This window comes from Aethalodelphis obliquidens, unplaced genomic scaffold (genome assembly GCF_003676395.1).
Source record: "Aethalodelphis obliquidens isolate GAN/ISIS:26980383/991018 unplaced genomic scaffold, ASM367639v1 scaffold54, whole genome shotgun sequence".
NCBI classification, from domain to species: domain Eukaryota; kingdom Metazoa; phylum Chordata; class Mammalia; order Artiodactyla; family Delphinidae; genus Aethalodelphis; species Aethalodelphis obliquidens.
In genome coordinates, this window is record NW_020837998.1 from 5,159,764 (window position 1) to 5,183,709 (window position 23,946).

General features: G+C 33.0%; 1 protein-coding gene and 1 pseudogene across 2 annotated transcripts in view; both read left to right on the plus strand.

The window, feature by feature from the left end:
• The window catches only part of PCDH11X (protocadherin 11 X-linked), a 736,726-nt gene that overhangs the window by 51,789 nt on the left and 660,991 nt on the right, over positions 1-23,946 (plus strand). The window lies entirely within an intron of this gene.
• Positions 31-18,784, plus strand: LOC113609058 (retinoic acid receptor beta pseudogene; annotated as a pseudogene).

A 23,946-nucleotide genomic window follows, 5' to 3' on the forward strand; every position in this document is an offset into this window, starting at 1 on the left:
GCGAATGGGAGAATATTTTTAATTGGCTATATGGTACATAGAGTAGTAGAAAACTCAGATTGGGGTATGTGATATAGTACAATGCACTTGAATGATCTTGGCAAATGTGTAAAAGAACAAATGTGCAGGTATAATATAGATATGGTCAAGCAATTTTCAAAGTTTTACAAACATTTTCTGACTATGCATTACCAGATTATGATTATCATAATGACCAATGTTAAAATTATTCAAAGAACACATAAATAAGATATTTTGATGAATATCATCTGAAGGTTTTAGCATGGAGGTTGTGTAATATTGGAAAACTGCTCAGATGAAGCTGATATGTTGTGAAGATATATTTGTTTATAAATACATTCAGAAATTGAACTCTGGAGATCTTTTGAGTGATTTCAAATGAAATGCAGATTTGTGTGTGAATATAAGAAGTAAAAACTGAAAACAGACGGATGATTTATAAATAAGCATTTCTAAGTAAGGTCCTTGCAATAGTGTCTCCTTATCTGATGAAATGTAAAAATATGCAGAAGTCAGAAAGATATAGATCACAATTTTGTGCTTACCACCGACTAGACAAGCCACCTCCAGCTTAATCTTTCTAACTTTTAGTTTCTCCAGTCATAATATGAGATTGATGATATAAATTTCACAGGGGCAGAATTGGGAAGAATAAGCACTAAGTAGAGGGTAGATACACCTGCATAGAAGGTTTTTCGAGATGCATTGAAACATTTGACTGTTTATAGAAATGTGAGGCTTATTACTTTAAACAGTAAGTTGCATAGCAGAGTGGATACTATCTCTAAAGTTACACTGTCCAGTAGATGACTGGACAGTTACACTGTCCAGCAGTGATGACGGAAGTTCTATTATCTGTGGTATCCAATATGGTAGCTACCGGCCACATGTGGCTATTCATTACTTGAAATGTGGTTATTATTACCAAGGAACTGAATTTTTAATTTTAATTAATCTTAATTTTAATAGCCACCTGTGGTAAGTGGCTACTATTTTGGAGAGCACAGCCTAAACAAAGAAAAGCAATTTATTTGGAAAATAAAAATTGACAGATTCAAATCAAAATGGGACCTTACCAAATTTAAATCAGGAATTAGTAATAGGGTCTCTCCACCCAACAATCCTGACAAATGTGTTATTTTGAAATGCAGTGCTTTACTGAAAGAATAATTTTGTAATGTCTCCCTCAGGGCAGCTTAATGAACTTCCAAGAAATTTCTGATTTGTCTTGAAAGCTGCTTAACAAATTCAAATTAAAAAAAAAAACAAATAAACCCACTGGCTTAATTTAGGTTTGTTAAAATCTATTTTCATTTGAATTTCTTTGAAAGATTATCAGCAAGTGACATAAAGACAGGCTCACTAGAGGTTCTTAGATGAGTCTTAGAAATAGACATGCTCTACAATTTCATTCTGTTTTAGAATGTGTGATAAGCCAAAAGTGATGTACCTAAGTACTGGGGCATTTGTATGGCCCAATGGGCAAATACTGTCCTGACTGCTTGTTAAAAATAATAATTATGGAACACAAAGCATAGCCCTGGGCTTGCAGAGGGCCATCTCATGGGTTAACTGGGTGAACTTTGACTTGCAAAAAGGTCCTGTCATGAAAGTGGTATGTACACTGGGGGAGGGGGGATAGGGAGGTTAAATAAAAATAAAAAAAAGAAACATGTTATGATTCATCCATAAATTTTAAAAAGTGTTATAATTTGAAAGTAAGTAGGCCAACCATACTAATTTATTTTAAAAGATCTTTCCTGCAGAATAGGTTGAGAATTTAATTAATGTTAACTTGTTCTATTTTTGTTGAGTAGACAAGAATAACAAAATCACAGTTTATCTTAACTAAGGAAATATAAAATTTATATGAAAAGTTCAGATAACGAAGGGAGAGAAGGGGGAGATATAGGGAAAAATTCTAGGAAAAATTAGGTCAATTTACACATGAAAGTGTCTTGCTATTAACAAATCTATGTTAATTAACAAGATAATTAACTGAAAATAAAGGTATTTGATAAATGTATCAAAATGTATATAATAAAATGTAACATAAGACAAAACATACAATATTGATCTTCAAAAAATTAATATATAAATATTTTAATTTCATTTATGCATTTCATGATATTAGGTGTGCTTTGGCATAAACAAGGAAAGCATTATGATTACACACTTTAAAAATTTGGATATTGCATTTCAGGGTAATAATTTGTTTTGTTTATGATCATATGACTAGTAAATTGGGAACCAGAATAAGGTCTTCTGACTCTTAGATTTGATTGACAGAAAGAGACAGATAGATAACCTTGAGGGTGAGGATCACAGCAAGTTTAACAGGAAGGAAGAAGAAGAAAATGAAAAAAGACAAAGTAAAAAGAAAGTGAGGAATGAATGAATAACATGATTACCAAGTGATTCTGCTTAGTACAAAGAAAATTATGGTAAAATAAAACTTATCTACATGATCTTGGCAAGGTTAATTTTCAAATTTTTGAGAGATTAGGTTACTCTAAAGAAAAAAAAAAGCTTCATCTATAAAAGTTTTTGATGTGAATTGCCACTTAAAATAATATCCAGAAGTGAAATCTTCCCTTTTCCCTGTCTCAAGTAAAGACATGGTATAATGAGAATTCCCCATGATATTCTGATATAATTTCCCTTAATTTGGACTAGCTATGCTAAAGATCTATAACTATATATATCTCTCTATACACACATATATATATATGTGTATATATATGCCATTTTTATATATTATAAATATTATATATATTATAAACATATAATTTTTAAATGTTATTAAATAATATATTTTAAAATATATGTTATACATGGTATATAGTATATACTACGTGTACACTATACCTACATACATATTGTATACTATATATATAATTATCTGCATCTATGTGTCATCTATCTAATAAATATATACCACTGAGCCCTAGTAGTATTTGACAGAGCTGTTGTCCAGGAGTAGAAAGTTACAATGTCTTTCTAACTTCCACCTTATTATTCTGACAGCCTGTTACTTATAAAGCTTTTTTTCATATTCTAAGTCTGTTGTCAGGGAAGCTGGTACATTCACAAATAGAAATATACTTCAAGCGCCCAATCTGACTCAGGATATGGATATAAACCACAGGGATCTACTTCTTTCCATGGTTGGAACTCAGGGGAAATTAGTTTGTGTAATGATGTTGCATATGTCTTCATTTTCTGCTTCAGATTTTCATCTTCCCTCACATATATCAGCAATAATATTTCTATACTAGCCCAGTGGCAGTGTGTTGATTGGTCCCCTTGAGGCAGGCATGACAATGTTTCAAAGGTTGACTGTGCTGACGGAGCGTGAAGGTCAAATTTTTCTCAGATTCGTGACCCGACTCAAAGCCCTCACACATTTTTGCCCATCTCATAAAGCATCCTCATCTTTTACATCCACCTCAAAAAAAATTAATCTTGGCCAGAGTCTTTTCACATAATCAAAGTTTGGGACCTTGTTTCTATTTTGTTTAAAATAAGATATATTTGGTTTTTACTTTAAAAACTAAATGAGAACTAAACATATTGCCTGTTGATCAAGAGTTTGGATTTATGAAACTTAGGTTAGACTTAGATTTGCTTTGAAATCTGGGATTAGAAAATCCAAATTGTGAAAATTCTATCTACCATTAGATTTAGTAACCTTGAATACACTTGCCAAGAATGAGACATCAAATAATATATCGTGGAGCTAAAGAGCAAGCAAACTTTATTATTCTAAAGGAATTAATATTTCTTTATCATATGTATCAATAGATCAAAGTAGTGTGTAGTATCAGGAGGAGTGAGTAAAATTCATTAATGCCATTGCAGGCATAATATGCTATAACAAACAATGTTATAATATGCTATAATATACATAATATGCTATAACAAACAATGTATTTAACTGCTTTAGAAAGCAAAGCTGCCTCTAAAGATATTCAGAAGAGTTTGAATATAATGATTTTCTCAGTTTTCAACTATAAAATGAAGTTTTATTTGGAAGTTCACCCTTTCAGCTTTAAGATAACTTGATTTTATATTCTCTGAATTCTATGATGTGCAGATTAACATTTTTGATCTGTGCTAAAAAGTAAAAAAGGTGACAGTCAAATGACTGTTAGGTCCCTGAAAGCTAGGGGTTATTATCAAAGTGTACCTCCAGTGGGGAAAAATGACAACATAAAACTCATTCTCTTCATAAATGGATCTTTATTAATGTTGTCAGGTCTTATTACAATGAGAGTGTGACACTAATAGGATTAAGTAACTTTTGACTTCATTGCTATTATCAGAGACCTGGTTAATATAGTCCACTAATGCCTTTCATTAAATACACGTGTTATTAATAGTCCCACATGCAACACATATATGTAGGACATTTTAGATAGCTCAATTCTAGAATTTATAAACTAAGATTCTGAAGAGCAAATGTATGTCCCCAACTTTGATTAATTTACTCACATTCTGCCCTTTGACCTGATAATAGCAACTAGCTATAAGAAATACTGCTAAATTTTACATGGATTATTATTAGGCACAGGTTTATTGATCTGTTATTCCATTGTTCACTGTATCTAAATAAGAAACAATTTTATGTTTAATTTTGTGCCTGCCAAAGGGAAAGACTTAAAATCTATTAAATATATATTTAATTATATGACAAAATTATAGAACTCTTTCATGAAAACATGAGGTTTGGTTATACAGATCTACTTGGCTCCCATAATTCTGATCGATGCTAATAATCTGAGATAATAAACATTCCAATGTGTGTAGTTAGTTCAGCATAAATTATTTTTTTGATCTATACAACATTATACTGACTGTATAACAACACTCTTAGTGAACTGAATTATGATCCTTCATTCAATCTTAGACCAAAAAAAATGATGGATTGGTAAAACTTTTGTACCAGAGGTGATAACATCTTGTTCAGAAGTGATGATAAAAGCAATAAGGTCATTTGGGGGGAAATTTCTGATTTTGACTTAATTCAATCAATAAAATAATTTAAATAGCTTTATGCTTTTACCAAGCTTTATGCTTTATGCTTTTATGTGAATTTGGACCAATTTTGAAGAAATTATTCTTTATCAAAAATATAAAATGCATATGAAAAATAGTTCTCACTTCAAAATCAAATACAAAAGAAATTAGTATTCTCCCTTCACATTTATCAGTTTAGTCATCTTCATAAATCAGTAAAAAGTGTGAATAATTCAATAGCATAATAGAGAAAATAAACTGCTTTGACCACAAATTAAATTTTAGTATATCTTTGTTGAAGTGTCTTAGTTTCTGAATGAACATAGAAGGTACCAGAGGAAGGAAAGTATTAAGTTCAATTTAATTTTAAAACACAGAGCTTAAATAACTATTTTTGAAGTGTTCTTTATACATTGGTCTTTTGCTTGCAGAAATTAATATATCTCCACCAATATTATTCCACAATTATGTGATAATGGTTGTTTTTCTTCGTAAAAAGTTAAATATTCATTACTAGAGAGCTCAGTGCATCAAAATATAATATCCACATGCAAGCACACAGAAATGTGTCTTTTAGTAACTAAAACAATAAAACTATAGCTGTCCATATATTTTTCATTTGCTGTGAAATGTAAGATGTAATTCTAGATAATCAGTCATAAGAAACCTATTGCTTTATTTTTAACACAGTGAAAGAGTGTTTATATTTTAATTACTGCATGTAGATGTCTGTAAACTTGCAGGTAAACTAAGAAAAGTAATACAAGGTTATAGAATAGGAAATAGAAATAAAAAACCTTTTGAAAAAACTACTTTTAAACTTTGTTTTATTCAACAAAACAAGGAGTTTTAAAAGTTGAATGCGTAAAATGAGGTTTTAGGTTATCTCACCTAATTTACATTTGTCCTTGAGATCTCACTTAACCAGGAATTTTATTTTATGGAGGATGTTCTCATGAACATATCTTATCCTATTGCTTATTTTAAATATAGAACTCCATTATTTTAAGCTTCTCCAATAGATGAAGTAAAGCTCTAAAGAATGGAAAGCTGTTCTACTATTTTCTTAGTTGTAACGGTAACTGACTACCAACTAACATCTTAGTCTAATTCCAGTCATCTAAATTTAACATATACTTAATGAGTGCCCAGCGTACAAAGTCTTGAGGGATAAAAATATGTTTGAAAAATAGTCACTGTCCCCAGGGAGCTTAATAACAAGGCATTATGGGGAATATATTTCTACACTAATGATAGTAAGGAAGAAAACATTTATTGTATTAAAAGAACATTTTATCTTGAATTGGTCATTCTGACATTAAGAACATGGAATTATATTTAAGTGTCCACAGTTTCAGACAAGTTAAAATTTCCCAATCTACTTTCAGTAGATTTTCACCCAGCACTCTCATTAATTCATGATATTTTATTTTTTACTAGGTCTGCAATTGTGGCAGTGATACTTGCTGCCAACATTTATCTGAAAAACAATTTCAAGACTGGAAATAAAATCTTTTTGATGAAAATGTTAATTCCTGTGCTAGTGGTGGTAATTACATAAGTCCTTCTATTATCTTAATTCTTAAACTTGTCGTCTATGCCTCCAATTCCTCTTCTATATAATGGTGAAAATAAAATTATCTTTATCTAACAGGCAGGGATATTATAAAAATTAATGAAATAAGAAAAATACATAAAATTTGCTGAGTGCCTTGAAGAAAAGTGTTTTATAAACAGTAGTTACGGGTTTTGCTCTCTGGTTTAAGATTGTAGTCTCCTCCAACTTTTCTAAAATTATGCTCTATACTCTTTAAAAACCTTATTTTACAACCTAAACTTTTCACACATATTTTATATATGTATACAGAGGAATATATGACAGCATTTTTCTCTTTCTCAATCAGTGCCACTGGCTCCACATTTATTTCTTGACTTAGTTCAATTTAAAACAAACTTCCATTTACCTTCTTTAACTTGTCTCTTGAATCAAATGTTTCCTTCTCCTCATTTGTCTTTCCCTCCTCCTGGCCCTCCATATGACTATGATATTGCTAATGTGAATACTTTCTCATATACAGCTTCTACCATCTGGAATTGCTTTATTTACATCTCATTCATATGCCATTTTAAAAAATTAGATGTCCTATCTTGTCTTTTCTTTTTCACACTGAACTCTTTTCTATTTTCCTATTTCTTTTTTTGTAAGTTGGTCAAAATTGTCTTTCTGCAGTGGATTCTGTAGGAGAGATATATAATAACAAATTTGAATTTTTAAATTTTTAATCATTCTAAATTAAATAGGTTTTAAAAGTCATTTTTGCAGCAGGATATTTGCTAGAACTACACTTTCATGGATACTAGTATGTTTTCCTGGTTTAGGAGGGGGCCCTTATATTCACTGAGCACAAGAGTTTGCTTAGAAGCATCCATTTAAAGTAGCTTAGTCAGGGACAAGAAGAGCTTTGCTGTCAGTAAGGAAAATAATGAAATAAATAGTTAACAGAAGAACAAAGTGATGCTCTAAACAATCCAGGGATGAAAAAATTTAAAAAAAAAACAATTTAATGGATTATAAATAAAGAAGTGTAGAACTTTATAGATTAATTTTAGTTGAACACAGTGCATTATTGAAGTCACTGAATGATTGTATGGATGAATGTGAGAGTGCATATAGCTATCAAAAAGTAGGAAAATATAATCGTGTTTAGATTATACAAAGTAATGAATATTTGATTAACTTAGATATTCAACTCCCTTCCATAAGTAAATATGAAAGGAAGGCTACTTAGATTGGTTGAATACACAAAAAAACTGTAAAATTCTGATTTTGATTATTATATTCTTGACTTCATTTAGTGGTGTCACACTGCTTTTTCTCTGAGGACTTAAATATTTAACAGATTTTGTGAGTTTCAGGAGGCCTTCAAATCTTTTAATTTTACTCTGAGGAAAGTGATTCCTGAAGGACCAGCTACAGATAGCCATAGCATTTTCTTCAAAACCATATCACCCCTTCAAATACCTCATTATCCTAGATTCCAAAACCAGTCGAGAACTTTCTAAGTCGAAGAAGTAGCGATGACCATCCTATCATATTTAAGCCTTTGGAAGCCATTGTAGTGGTGTGGGAATGTATCTTTAACTAGAAGTACTCATGGGACTGGAAAAGTGAAAATTTCCTCATTGGGGATGGTATATATATGGCACTGAGTTGAAACATTGTTGGATGGCTTCTATATAGGCTGAACTAGCTTATCCATCTGGAGCTTTTAGGATTCTAGACATTTCTCTGAAATCTATTTTCTCCAGAAAACCCGTCTTGAGTTTTCAGGCATATTTAGCTGCCTCGAGTTTTGCTTTAGTCCTTCAAATGATGCTTTAGATCAAATACCTAATTGGTAAAACGAACGGATTTTTATAAATCTAGAGGTCTCACATAGAAAACCAGTTTACATGCAAAATAGCTAGATTAATAAAACTGACATTTTAATCCCTTTAACTCTTAGAAATCTGATTTTTTGTTATTTATCTAATAGACATGACTTCTTGAGCTGTATATTCTACACAAATATAATCATACTATGGCAAATTTAAGTAGTTTAAAGTAACTTAAAATTTTTCTCCATTTGTTTTATTTGGTATTTTGTAAATAGTAATCTCATTTTAACTATGTCTGGCCTTCTGTAATCTAGACTGTTAAAGGTTTGAGGCAAAAAATTGACTCCTGTCTGAGATAATCTTCTACATACCCTACAATCTAGTGGCTGGCCTTATTTGAGTATTGATTAGTGTAAAAATAGCATTTTACCAAATAGTTCCCTGATATTATGAGACAACTGTGGTATTTGGTTAAGCAATTATTTTTATATTGTTTCCCCATTTTAAGGCATAGTGTATTAATTAGATTCAGCTATAAGTAAACAAACTATTGTTTTAGATAAACTCAAGAGTTATTTCAAAGTATCTTCATGGTTTGCTACACAGTTTACTGACAGTTGTTTCATCTGCCACAATTGTTAAGCTTTCTTAAACTTAATTGCTCCAATGGGTTAGTGATAGTTGATTCACCCATATTTGCAGTGCATTGCCACAATGAGTTATCCACAATTCTTTTTACTGACAACAGCTTTTGTATTTTGTGTTACTATGATATTGGAAGATTTTTTTTCCCCACACATAACTGACTGCATAACTCTATGATTTCACACATTAGCAATTTCTGTTTCACAAATAACTGGATTTGCTGTCCTAGTTGCTTTAAAAGATAACTGCTTATTTTGATTATTGCTTAGGCAACATTTGTAGTTACTTTAAGTGTTGCTTTCTCAAATGATTTCCACAGACACAGTGGACAAACGGTTTGACCTGTAGAGTTCAGATTCAATTTGTAGATTAAAAAGAGAATTATCTTTGGGTGCCTTATACATATCTTTGTGTATATATATGTTTTAGCCTCTATTTTATCCTCACCTGGTTTTCTGTTATTTACTTTTGTTGTATAAAATGAGGCTAACCACATAATATATCCTCCAAATAAGGACAAGTTTAAAAGTGAAAGGGCACCTCTTAATAATTAAACAGGGACCAAGAATATATGGTCACAATACATAAAACCCAAAATGTCTAATTTCTTCTTTGCCATTTTATGTTTCCTATTCTTCCTAAAGGTCTGAACTACCTTGAGCCAGAAAGCTGCCACTTCCTGCATATTAATGAAGTAAACTATTACTTGCACTAACACAAACTGGACTCTCCATTTATTTTAGCTGAACAATTCTCAGGTGAACAATTCTGAGTTAGCTCAATTGGCAAAAGATTGGCTTGTGAAGAATTATCTGGCAGCAGACATGCTATCATCAAATTTATGTAGGGTGAATCCTTTTCTGAGCTGGCATTGTTCATCTCATGTAGTGTTCACTAAAGCTAAACAGGCAAGAGAATGGCATGGAAAGCAGATGTAATTTCATTAAAAATTCTTTTATTTTGGACATATGATTTCCTTAATCATTATTTAAATATATGAAGGCTATCTGTCCTTTGCTTCCAAGCTTTGACTCACAAAAATTAGGAGGGATTAGCCTCTGGCTAAGGTTCTAAACAATTAAGGTTTTAAGAAGTTAAATGTGTTACCCCATTTCTCCTTTTCTACACTGTTTTCCCTGAGTACCTATTTATCTAGAGGCCATTTGAGTATAGCCTAAACAGTTGATGAGTTAGAGAACCTCTTGCACATCTTTTCGAACTAAAAATTAGGTTGTAGATAAGAGCCTTGAGTGGTTTTTGTAAGAGAAGAATAGTGATTTTATCTGCATGGACATATTCTTCATAAATACTTTTAAAAGAACAGTTTATATTTTCCTCCATTATACTGATTTGAGAATAATAATGGATACTTGGATGCAGTATCAAATTGTACTCTGTTGTTGTTTCTCCATTCACCAACATTAAAAAACATGATGTCACCAATAATCATTTAATTATTTTTGCATCATATGTTTTGGTTTTCTTCATGGATTTGCCTGGACTTCATTCAGCGTTTTGAACTTTTTTTTACATACATACTAAATATAAATATATATTTTTAGATAGATAAATATGGGCACTTAGGTCACCATCAGGAGATATATATTATATATTGTATATATATATATCAGGTGTATTCTGATGGTGACTTAAGAGTGCCCATATCCTATTCTAGTTGAGCTAATCATTTTTCTAAAGATAAATTTAAATTTCACCCCCTAACTGTCCTATATGCCTTGACTCATAGAACCAGATATGATGCAGAATTCTATTTTAAAAGTCAATTGTGCATATCAGGATTACTGTTCTTTTATATGACATTATTCATGAAAAGCAAAGCGATTCAATGAATTAGTAAACACATTTCAAGTATGTTTATTTTGAAACTTGCCTTTAATTCTTAGAGATAGCTTGAATATTTTAGTATAGTCCCTAATAAAAAGAATTGAATTAGATTCAAGTATCTAGGTAATAGAGTTAATAGCAATCACTACAAACTTAATAATTCTGGTGGTAATAAAAATCAAGTTAAATATAAAATGTGGTATAGAGTTCAGCTAGTTTAATAATCCAATGGTTTAATAGTATACATTTGATTTTAGAGTAATGATGTTTTAAAATGCAAATTGCTTATTATTAGATTCCTTAACTTTATATTAACTGTTTTTCTTCCACCTCTTGGCAGTTTACCAAATCACAAACGATTTTTTTTTAGTACCTGCTTTTATTTTATTTATTTATTTTTAACATCTTTATTGGAGTATAGTTGCTTTACAATATTGTGTTAGTTGCTGCTGTATAACAAAGTGAATCAGCTATATGTATACATATATCCCCATATCTCCTCCCACAAATGATTTTGATCAGAGAAGAATGTCTTTTTCAGAAGTTAAAACCAGTATTTATTAAATGTTTACCAGTCTACTATCATTGATAGGGTTTTGCTATACTTCAAAAATATATATCCCAAGGTTGTCAAATTTTTGAGAAATTGTGATTACATTAAATTATAGTTTGATAATCAAAACATAATTTGAGCATCACTTTAATATTCAGGCTTCTTGTCCTTGCTATTATGTGCATGAAAGTAATTGATCATAATTCTATATAAATTATTCATTCTAAACTGTAGTCAATACTTTGTTATTCTATGGTTAATAATCAGATTTAAGTGAATCATATCTTTTCCCATTACCTTTTTTCTCCAAAATACTTTAAAAATATTTCCTAGAAATTTTCTACTTCAGCAAATGTATGTCAAGACTCCCAGACTGTACAGCTAAAACTAATGCAGTATTGTAAATCAACCATACTTCAATTTAAAAAAAGTCTCCCAGAAAACTTCTTTAAATTCCAGAATTATTCATGGGATTGGATAAACTCACATCTCCATTAGATGTTTTTTCCTGTTATTAGTAAAATCCCCTCTAGTTCTGATCAGTGTTGTAGCAGCTTTGTCCTTGGTTTTTATTATATATAGGATATTTTACAAGAAGCAGCATCTTCCCCCTTCTAAGAAGATAGTCAAAGCAAATTGGTGTGTTTATTTAGAATAGTAGGGATTTTTAAAGGGAATTTCAAATTGGACTTTCTAGGTATCACAAACCTCAATCATTGATAAAGAGATTCCTCTTTTAACAATTTATTTTGATGTAGCTACATTCACTTTGCAGATTTTTTGGTAGTTGTACATGTTTCCTTAAACCATTTTTCTTCTAACTATTGGCTTACTGAGGTTGTGAAAACGTACAGAGGCTGTGGATACCAACAATTTTAAGTTCTGCTTTGATTTCCAGAGGGGAAATGTAATATTATACTGGCTTTGGCATATAAGACCTTTACATTAATTCTTAGTCAAGATAAAAAAAATAATTTTCTTTTACCACATTGCCCAATTATCATCCTTTAATCAAAGTAACTTATTAATGCTACAGAATGTATTTGTGTACATTATAGTTTAGAACTTGATTTTGAGAACATTTTATTCTAAAAATCGTATCAAGATGTGACTTTCCAAATGCACAGTATTTTCCTATTATGGTTAAACTTGTACCTCTTTTTGTCCCCCTCATCTCACCCTTTTAAACTAAGACTTGTAGCTGCACGAGGACTGAAAATACCTTTGCTTATTTATGACCTTATTTGGTAAACTTTATTTAATGTAGGTATTAAAAAAGGAGGTAAAACCCCGAAAATGTCCCAATTCAAAAGAGAGCGAAACCAAAAACTCCTTTCTACTAACTTTATACTTTGAAGCATTTATTTTATAACCCTTAATTGTCAAGAATTGTCATATGTTTTGCCATCTATGACAGCTCTTTTAGTAGAATAAGGGAAAGGCATTGTTATAATAAGTAAGGGATTTAAGTAGAGCAGCTTTCTGGTAGAGTGAAAATAGTGATAATTCTGCCGTCATGCTCTTGTTTTTTCCTGTACTGTCCACTGGGTTATCCATTATTTTTCAATATGATACAAATTAATTAAGATATGTAGTGAGCTGTGGAAAATTTCTTATATTTTGTCATAAACATATGTTTACTGACTGTACATCTATAAATCAGTAAGCAATGCATGAAACTCTAAGAATTACAGTATTATGAAAATATCTACAAAACCCTAGATGTTTAAACCACTGTGTTTTTTCATATGATATTGTCACCAATCAAATATATTCACCATTTTTATTTTAAAAATAATAAACAATTATTGTTTAACATAATTTAAAAATACCATGTTTAAATTAACAAATGTAAAATAAAGAGTTGGACATTTATTCATATCAGATAAATAGAATAATGTTTTCTATGTATATATAATATTTCCCATAATGTTCAGTTTTTCTTTGTCATCTATAGCTTTAGCTCTTATTGAATAAGAACGTGTCTTGGAACCTGAATCAAAACTTGATTTTAAAATTTTAGTTGGTAACCAAAGATCAAATTTCTCCAGTTCTGTATCAGATGATCTGATCATTAGACACTAGGTGGATTCACTTAATTTCAAGTATTACATTTTAAATGTGTGTTGATTTTACCACCTATAATTTCAAGCTACTGTGTAAACCTTGGAAATTTTAAATAGTACTTCCATTGGTCACAAATAGAAATTAGTTTGCTGCTATTCTGGCCTAGCATACAAATAAAGTCAAAAGCTTCTCCTCCTGGAAACATTTAAACCATTTATATTTTCATAAAATTAGGTATTACTTACTGGTGATCTCAGAGTTTTTAAAAATACAATTAACCACAAGATAAGATAGTCTATATGAAAATATGTTTATAGTCGGCTTACTGCCATAGAAAAGTGATGTTTGTACAAATGATTCTAATGCACAGATGTGATTCATTTCTTTCCATTTATATTTCTGAGGCTCTTCTGATTATTTATTTGCTGGATCCTACAAGTATAATTGTAGTTATACTGATTTCAGAGTAAAACTTCGCATTTGGATACAATTTAGTCTTTTCCTTTTAGGATCATAATTCTCAGTGTGTTGGCCCAGGGTTTCTTGACCTTGGAACTATAGACGTTTAGAGCTGGATAATTCCCTCTTGTGAGATGGGGTAGGACAGGATGGGGGCTGTCCTGTGCATTGTAGGAAGTTTATTAGTATACCTGGCCTCTACCCACTAAGTCCCCGTGGCACCCTCCTGCTTAGATGTGACAACCAAAAATATTTCCAGAGTTTGCTAAATATCCCCTGTGTGGGGGAGGGGGTTGGAATTTCCTTAGCAGAGAACTACTGCTTTAGCCCACCCTTGCACAGCCTAGTGTGGTAGGAGCAGATTTATCTTATTTTTAGTAACTCCAAGGACAAGTCAGGATGTTTTGAACACTTTCCCAAACCTTCAAACGATGACCATTTCCAGATGAGAGAATACTTCACAAATGTTTAAACAATAAATGCAATTTGAACAGTTTCTTAAACTTTAGGAGTCATAAGTGGAAAAGTATTAGCACATAAAGAAGTATTAGCACCAGGCTTCCCTGGTGGCGCAGTGGTTGAGTGTCTGCCTGCTAATGCAGGGAACACGGGTTCGAGCCCTGGTCTGGGAGTATCCCACATGCCGCGGAGCAACTAGTCCGGTGAGCCACAACTACTGAGCCTGCGCGTCTGGAGCCTGTGCTCCGCAACAAGAGAGGCTGCGATAGTGAGAGGCCCGTGCACCGTGATGAAGTGTGGCCCCCGCTTGCCACAACTAGAGAAAGCCCTCACACAGAAACGAAGACCCAACACAGCAAAAATAAATTAATTAATTAATAAACTCCTACCCCCCCAAAAAGTATTAGCACCTTTGATAGATTTTATGAAGTAATAATGCTTTTTTATAATTTCCAAAATATTATAATTAATTTTCAGTGTAGAAGTTACTTTCTTATCTATGTAACTAGAAAGGGAACATTATGCTAAATATAGAGCAAAGTAACTTGAGAGATGGTTTTCTTCTAATTTCAGATGGGATAAACAATTCATTAATTGCACAAAAGTATTTCAATATTTATTCTGTTTTATTATATATCAAGAAAATACACTTATTGTTAACACTAACAAAATCTTAACTTATGCAATGAATCCACTTTATAAATTGGATATTTATATGAAACAAATGTGTCCTTTGCCCAAATTAATTTCCAATCTTAGAATAAAAATTAGAAGGATAAAATTAATATGTATGAGTATTTTTGTTTGTAAAATGTTATAAATTGTGGGAACTCAGCTAGTAAAGAAAGGTTTATTCTTTTCAGTAGTAAAATCATTATTTTTTTAATTTGATTTCATGGTTGTGTAAAAATTATTAGTTAAAATAGTTAAATGCTAATGTTAAAATAGTAAACTTTGAAAAAAAACTATTTGCTACTGTTAAGGATAAGAAATTATAAAAATTAACATCTTCTAGCATTAGACAAATTAAGAACTGTTTGAAGATACAGTATATGAATGTAACACAGTTTGCCTTGTATGATAGCACTAGTATGGCTATCTTGTTAAAAGAAGCATTTATTAAGCCAATGTCTTTACTAATGGGTTTATTTATGATCAATTGTTTTTAGCTCTTAAATTTTATAATTTTTTCTTTTAGTATTGTGAGGCATGAAAATATATTTTGACCGTATGTCTACAATAATCTTATCTAAACTGCTATATTCGTCACTGAAGATGTCTACGCTTTAATGTGTGAAACTGGGACCAATTTAGTTAAGTTTGTCATTGGCTGTGTCTGTAAAGAACTGATTAACTTAATAAGACTGGAAGTTTCAGTTGTTTCATTGATTGACATAGTTGCTAGATGTCATGGCATAAAAATACTGGTTCTGCCTTTCAAGGCATAACCTTAATTAATTTTGGAGAACTTTTATAAACATTACTATTCTCTGGATGGAGTTTAGATATTATAGTATATTGATACCCTGATTAAAAAGTGTGATTCAGTGCACCTGAGGGGGAAAAAAATTACTAGTAGTTTGAAAATATCATTGTTTCTCCTGATTCAAAATGATCCCAGACATAATTTAAATCACTCCTGGAATCAGTGTCATGGGGCGTAGTATTTGCTGATATTAAATATGTCTAGTAAATTTGAGTAGGCTAAGACTCCTTAAATATATAAATATAGCTATACTTATAGAACACTGATGGCTTTTTTCCTATGGAGGGGCTACTTTAAGAAGAAGACATGATTTTTTTATTGGAAAGTAGTGACAAAAATATTTTTGTCATCTACTATGCTGATAATTCATTTAGATAGCAATAGCTTATGTATTTAATAGATATTAAAATTTATTTTGACTTTGTTGGTTCCTTGTGTTTCTGTAAAAGATACCTGTCTTGGCCTGTGGAACTGGCAGTGCCAGTTGTACAGAAGAGGTAGTACCGTAAGAGGAGGAAAATTACTACAACAATCATGGTAATGAATATGATGAGGATAATGGCAATGATGATGATACTGTTGATGATGAAAATCATGAATTTTCTAATGATAATCACTTATTTGATGATATTAAAAATGCTACTCATGAATTGTTTAACATCAGCGAAATTTGAGCTTCATGTTTCCATCTTGCTAAAAACATGGTCAATAATGAAGAATCAGAAATGATCTCAGAGGACATGGTACTTCCTTCTAAAATAGAATCAGAAAAACATTTAAGCAAATGGGGATGAGTTCTTCCTCCCCTTAAATTAAAACAGGAAAGGATAGGTAAGAGGTAAGGCCCTCTTAATGTCTCAAGATATATCCCATACGGTCAGTACCAACTGGCTAAGCCTTGGATTATGAAAAGAACTTTGACTATAAATGGCCTCACCTGGAGCTTTCTCTGATTCAGTGGACAAGATACTTTTGTCTGGGCATTATCTAATATTGTCTGCCCTGATTTTTTTCTCTCTTTAATTATCTCTTAATCCAGAGGCATGTCAAAACTATCCCATGGCCTCCATTCCTTGCCCAGTCTTAACCCACAAAGAAGAATGTGTATTTGAGTTAAAGTCTGAACTGCAGAAAGCCATGTCTAATGTTGCCACTCCTTCGCTTCCATTAGGGAAAAAAAATATACTCTTTGGTCTGTCTGAAATGTACACGGGAAAAAAAGACCCAGGTTTGCTGCCCTTCTCAGGCCATCCTCCAACAAACCCTGCCCCCACCTCCATGATGATCTGCTTCAACTGTTGGGCTACAACCTACCTCTCAAAAACCAGATCACTGAAAAATCTGATACTTTCGTTAACAAATGTGAACAATGTTTTAGTGACTAACAATACAAACAAACAAAAAATATATATATCATCCACAAGATTTGTCTGTTCATCCATTGATAGCATTAGCATTAATGACTTCCAATTATTCAGCAAAGCCTCGATTAGAATGAACCATCTCTTATTAGTCACTGCCCATTTGAAACTCCATTCCCCACAGAGCAAAGGATTTGAGCTATTCTTGCAATGATTACCCATTTCCAAGAGAATGTAATCTTTGGACAACTTTGTCATTGACTTCTCTCAAGAAAATTTGCCACCATCTTTATCATGACATCTAGTTAATCAGTATTCAGACACCCTGACACAGAGAAGAAATGGCCTCCCCATATGATATAGAAACTGAAATCCTTTTTTGGAGTAAAGGAGATTTCTGGGCTTTGAGGATTAAGTAGGACATTAGTAGAATGAATCAGATTTTGTTTTCTGTTTCATTTATATATGTCTCATATTTAGTCATTTATTTAAGATTTTCCCTTTTTTTCTGAAAGTCAAAACCTGGCTTTTCAAAACTAAGTGAAGAATAGACTGAAAAAAAATTGGAAACTGATGAATGGATTTGTTTCAATATCCATCTGTTCTCATGGATATAACCACCCTGATATCTTCAATTAAATCTCCTTTGGAGGAGGCACCCCGGGCGGGGGTTTTAGCAGCCGCTGAGTAGGGTGGGCGTTTCCTCCCACTCGGTCATGACGCACAGGTTGGGCACGTGCGAGGCTCAGGAACAGGAATTCCAGTGCTGACCATTGAGTCCGACTGGACCTGGGCCTCTGGGACAAATTCAGTGAACTGGCCACCAAGTGCATTATTGAGATCGTGGAGTTTGCTAAACATCTACCAGGCTTCACCGGCTTGACCATCGCAAACCAAATCACCCTGCTGAAGGCAGCCTGTTTGGACATCCTGATTCTGAGAATTTGCACCAGGTATACCCCAGAGCAAGACACCATGCCATTTTCAGATGGCCTGACCCTGAATTGAACCCAGATGCACAACGCCAGGATCAGACTCCTGACCGACCTCGTATTCACCTTCGCCAGCCAGCTCCTACATCTGGAGATGGACGACACGGAGACAGGCCTTCTCAGCGCCATCTGCTTGATCTGTGGAGACCGCCAGGACCTTGAGGAACCAACAAAATTAGATAAGCTACAAGAACCATTGCTGGAAGCACTAAAAATTTATATCAGAAAGAGACGACCCAGCAAGCCTCACATGTTTCCAAAGATCCTCATGAAAATCACAGATCACAGCATCAGTGCTAAAGGTGCAGAAAGTGTAATTACCTTGAAAATGGAAATTCCTGGCTCGATGCCCCCTCTCATTCAGGAAATGCTGGAGAATTCTGAAGGACATGAACCCTTGACCCCAAGCTCAAGTGGGAACACAGCATTGCACAGTCCGAGCACCTCGCCCAGCTCCGTAGAGAACAGTGGTGTCGGTCAGTCACCACTGCTGCCATAAGACACTTTCTAGCTACTTCAGACATTCCCCAGTACCTTCACTCCTGGGATTTAAAATGCAAGGAAAATACATTTTTACTGCTGCTTAGTTTTTGGACTGAAAATATATTCAAACTCAAGAAGTTTTCATATGTATCAATATATGCCCCTCACTGTCTAACTTACCTAGAAGTACAAACATTTTAATTCTAAAAATCAGCTATTTCGTGCAACCCAAAACCAGTTAAAAGCTTCTGTTCTCCTCTTTGAACACTCAAGATTGCATGGCAAAGACCCAGTCAAAATTATTTCCCCCTGGTTAAGCTTCTGAAGACTCTGCACATACAGAAGTATAGCTCTGTTCTTTCCCGTACGTTTGGTGCTTTCCTTTTGTCTTGCATACCCCAAATAACCAAGACACCAAGATTATGGAACAGATTACTTACATATCCAGTTAAGAAAGGGTCAAAAAGATAACTGTCTTGCTTTCACAGACCAAGACATCAAGGTAAGGAAATGGGACTGTTGTACAGTGTGGCAAGATAAGGCTAAAGATGTTCTACTTTAGTAAGTATAGAAGCTTGTGCTTGCTCTCTGGATGCTCTCAGACCGCATCTTTTATTTCATGTTGCCCAGTGAAGTATACAACAAATTCACTGTACTAGCAGAAGATAATTCCGTTATAGTGTAACTGCCAGTTCAAGTATCAAATGTCATTTGTTCAATTGTTGATGTCACTTTAAATTAAAAGTGGTTTATTACTTGTTTAATGACATAACTACACAATTTTTTTAGAGGTACATTTTTACAGTAATGATAGCCTCCAAGGCAGAAACACTTTTCTGTGTTAATAAAAGTTTTTGTTTACCTATTCACAAGCCATTAGGGAGGTTTCATGGGATAATGACGGGCTAGTCTACCACCTGCACCATGTAACTCTGTATCCTTCCTGATTCCTGCTTGATACTGGGGGGGGTTTCCATTGCCTCCCAAAGTCACAGGTAGAGAATCTGCGTCCTCTGGCCTGATTCAATCACTGTGAAGCAGAGTGGAGGCTGGGGTGGAGTGGTTAACAGATACAAGTGTCAGTTTCTTAGTTCTCATTTAAGCACTAGTGGAAATTTTTTTTTTTTAATATTATCAAGCCTGTGATGTACTTTCTCTGGCTCTGTTTGTACATTGAAATTGTTTAACAATGCTTTCTATGTTCATATACTGTTTATTTTTTCCATGGAGTCTCCTGGCAAGGAATAAAATATATTTATTTTAAACATGAAAAAAAAATCTCCTTTGTTCCAGCCCATAACATTATGAATTTAAGTTAACACTTTAATTTTTTTAAATTAATTTATTTATTTTTGCTGTGTTGAGTCTTCGTTTCTGTGCGAGGGCTTTCTCTAGTTGTGGCAAGCGGGGGCCACTCTTCATTGCGGTGCGCGGGCCTCTCACTATCGTGGCCTCTCTTGTTGCAGAGCACAGGCTCCAGACGCTCAGGCTCAGTAGTTGTGGCTCACGGGCCCAGTTGCTCCGTGGCATGTGGGATCTTCCCAGACCGGGCTCGAACCCGTGTCCCCTGCATTAGCAGGCAGACTCTTAACTACTGCACCACCAGGGAAGCCCCTAAGTTAACACTTTTAAACATTTCAATCTGAATGCTTATTCCAAATAATATAATCAAGTAGTTTGATTATTCTCCTAGTTGGAGGACACAGAATAGTGACAATGACACACGTCCATAAAAAAGGAAATAGATAGATTTATCATACATCACCACAAAAAATCCTTTAAGACAGAAGTTAGTATCAAGACACTACCATTTTCAGTGACCTTCCCGAGTACGTACTCTTTTGTCAAAGAGGAAAAACAAACAAGCTGTTCCTAATGTTGAAATCTGATGAAACAAAGAAAAAAAAGTCAATGGAAAGAATTATTTTTCTTGGGACTAACATTTAAAAAAAGAACCATATGCTACAATATCATTGTTCTATTAAATAGTCTTTGCTAAATATCAAATAGATAAAATAAACGTATGATATCTTAAACCTTGTGCATGGCTTTGCCAAGATTAACACCAGTGCTGTTAATATTTTAATGTAAATTCTTTTCTTCCGAAGAGAGTTGATACTTTCTTAAATACATGACTTTCCTTTCTGTAATATAACTTTAAAGTAGGTAGGGACTTGGTGACTTCAAGGTTATTGTCAAATATGTGACTAACGGCTCAGGTCATTTTACATGTAATCCATTTTTTATTGTATTTCCCTTGACAGTGCTACAAATGAATGCTGAAAGAAATGTTCTTGAAATAGTGCATAGAATCTAAATGACATCACAATGTTGAATATTTCAGAAAGAGTTGCTATCCTCTTCTGTAGTTCTAGGCAGCCTATAGCAAACCAATGAACTTTTAATGGAATTAAAGTAAATTTATTATAGTACCAATTATATTTGTATTAAGAATGTTAAATTTATTTCCCTATTGTTTTCCAAAATAGCCATATCTCTGTGGTTTTATCCATTTGAAACTATGCAAATGGATAAACACTGGCATTTCTCTGGCCCAAAGATGTATCAGTAACAGTAAAAAAAAAAGAATTTTTTTTTAAAAGTCAGGTTAGTTCTTGATAAATCAAGCAGTGGTAAAGCTCAGAAATAAATTTTTAGTCTTTCCCCCAGCATTCCTCAATCTACAGAATAAACAGCTTTTATGTAAGCAGTTTTAGAATCCAATCTCTTTGGAACTATTTTTAGTACTTACTGGCACTGTATGCATTTTCTGGGCAACTGTACTAGATTTATAGCTCTGGAACTGCTGTGTTATTTATTACCTTCCAATAGGCAATAAAGTGGTGTCTTGCACATGCATATGTCAAAAATGCTAAAGTTTAGTACAATGGTTCAGCTAATTCTTTCACAGAAGGATAGGCAAAAAAATAGCTTTTAATTCGGCAAGGAATATTCCTTATTCATTTTTTTCAAAAGCAAAAATACTTCTCTTGGGAATTTCGTATCCAGCACCAACTTTCTTTTCCTTAATTTTACAAATCCCTACAAAGAATTAAAGTCTCATATGAGCTTAATAACATCTTGCTTATTTCAGCGGTTTTTGTCCTAGATTTGCAAACTCATCTTATTTTTGAATTTAGGAAGAAATGCCACTCACAAATGAAATTAAGTCTTTTGAATTACATGAGGTTATTAGAAAGTCCCAAATTTTTTCTTAACCTGAACTGGAATTGGCAATTTTGTGTACATGAGATCAAACTAGTTTAAGACACCAGGATCCAAAATCAACATATAATGTGTTGCATTCAATTCATATAGTATGTTGTTTTCTTCTCTGAGTTTTTGTTGTTTCTTTTTTTTGTTTGTACATATGGGTGTTTGACAGATGTAGGGTTTTGTATTTTGTCAGTACACAGGCCACTTACCAAACTAAGTACTTGTCATTATTTCTTCCAAAAATAAAGGTTTACAACTAGGCTATAAATTTTTACCAGAGATTGACACTGTAGCTTATCATATCCCTAACAGAAAAAAATAGTTCTTTTATAAAATAATTCTGAAATTGTTTTTTGGACAATTTAATTAAAGCAAAAGAAAAAAAGCAACCTGAGTCAACAATTACAGTATATTCCTATTCAAGCACAGACTGAAAATTAAAAACAAGAACAACCAAACTTTGCTCTTTCTCTTTTTTTTCTTTTAAAATAGGAATTCTCTTTTTAATTTGTGCATTTATTCATCTAACAAACGCTTATTTAATGTGTTCGTATATGCTGGGTGCTATGTCCTTAGAGATCATACATATAAATGAAGCTTGAGGCCATTTTATCCTACACTCACATTAATTCATGTAATAGAGGCTTAAGTAAATTACCGAGAGAGAGACACAGATGAGTGATAGTTCTCTCACCAAAGGATGACCATTTGGGAGAGATAGCAAAGGATTTTCTCAAGATTTTTTCCCTATAAACAAGGGGGAAATAATTCTGAGTAAGTTTGGAATTCAGGATACTACAATTATCCCAAAGCTTTAACTATTTTTTTTTTTTTTGTATATAGGACATATCTACGGTAAAGGTAGCAAGGTGATAAATTAAGATACCATATATCTTTATTTCCTCTTTTCATCTATCCCATTGTTTTCATGTCATGGTCTAACATATGGCAAAGAGCTTCAGGTTTTTTCATGGTTCATATGGATTTGAATGTCAGTTGAGCTAACTGACATGGGGTAGAACTAATGTTGGATCCATGTGTTAGTCATTCTTTATTCCTGAAGGAGACAAGACAGAGGAACAGCCTTGGAATAGTCATTCATTAAAGATAGTAAGCTCATGTTGGTACCACACTTTAGCATCAGACTTAGGTATCTGTCCAAAACTTTGTTGAAAAGTATTTATGTCTTATATGTAGGCAACTCCTTTTCAAATTACTGGGATAATATGAAATGTATTTATTTATTTATTTATTAAAAATATTTTATTGGAGTATAATTGCTTTAAAATGATGTGTTAATTTCTGCCTTAGAACAAAGTGAATCAGTTATACATATACATATATCCCCATATCACTTCCCTCTTGTGTCTCCCTCCCTCCCACCATCCCTAACCCACCCTTCTAACTGCTCACAAAGCACCAAACTTATCTCCCTGTGCTATGCAACCGATTCCCACTAGCTATCTATTTTATATTTGGTAGTGTATATATGTCCATATATACACTACCACTCTCTCACTTTGTCCCAGCTTACCTTTCCCCATCCCTGTGCCCTCAAGTCCATTCTCTAGAACGTCTGCATCCTTATTCCCGTCTTGCCCATAGGTTTTCCATGACCTTTTTTTTTTCTTTTAGATTCCGTATATATGTGTTAGCATACGGTATTTGTTTTTCTATTCTGACTTACTTCACTCTGTATGACAGACTCTAGGTCCATCCACCTCACTACAAATAACTCAATTTTGCTTCTTTATATGGCTGAGTAATATTCCATTGTATATATGTGCCGCATCTTCCTTATCCATTCATATGTTGATGGACACTTAGGTTGCTTCCATGTCCTGGCTATTGTAAATAGAGCTGCAATGAACATTGTGGTACATGACTCTTTTTGAATTATGGTTTTCTCAGGGTAAATGCCCAGTAGTGAGATTGCTGTGTCGTATGGTAGTTCTATTATTA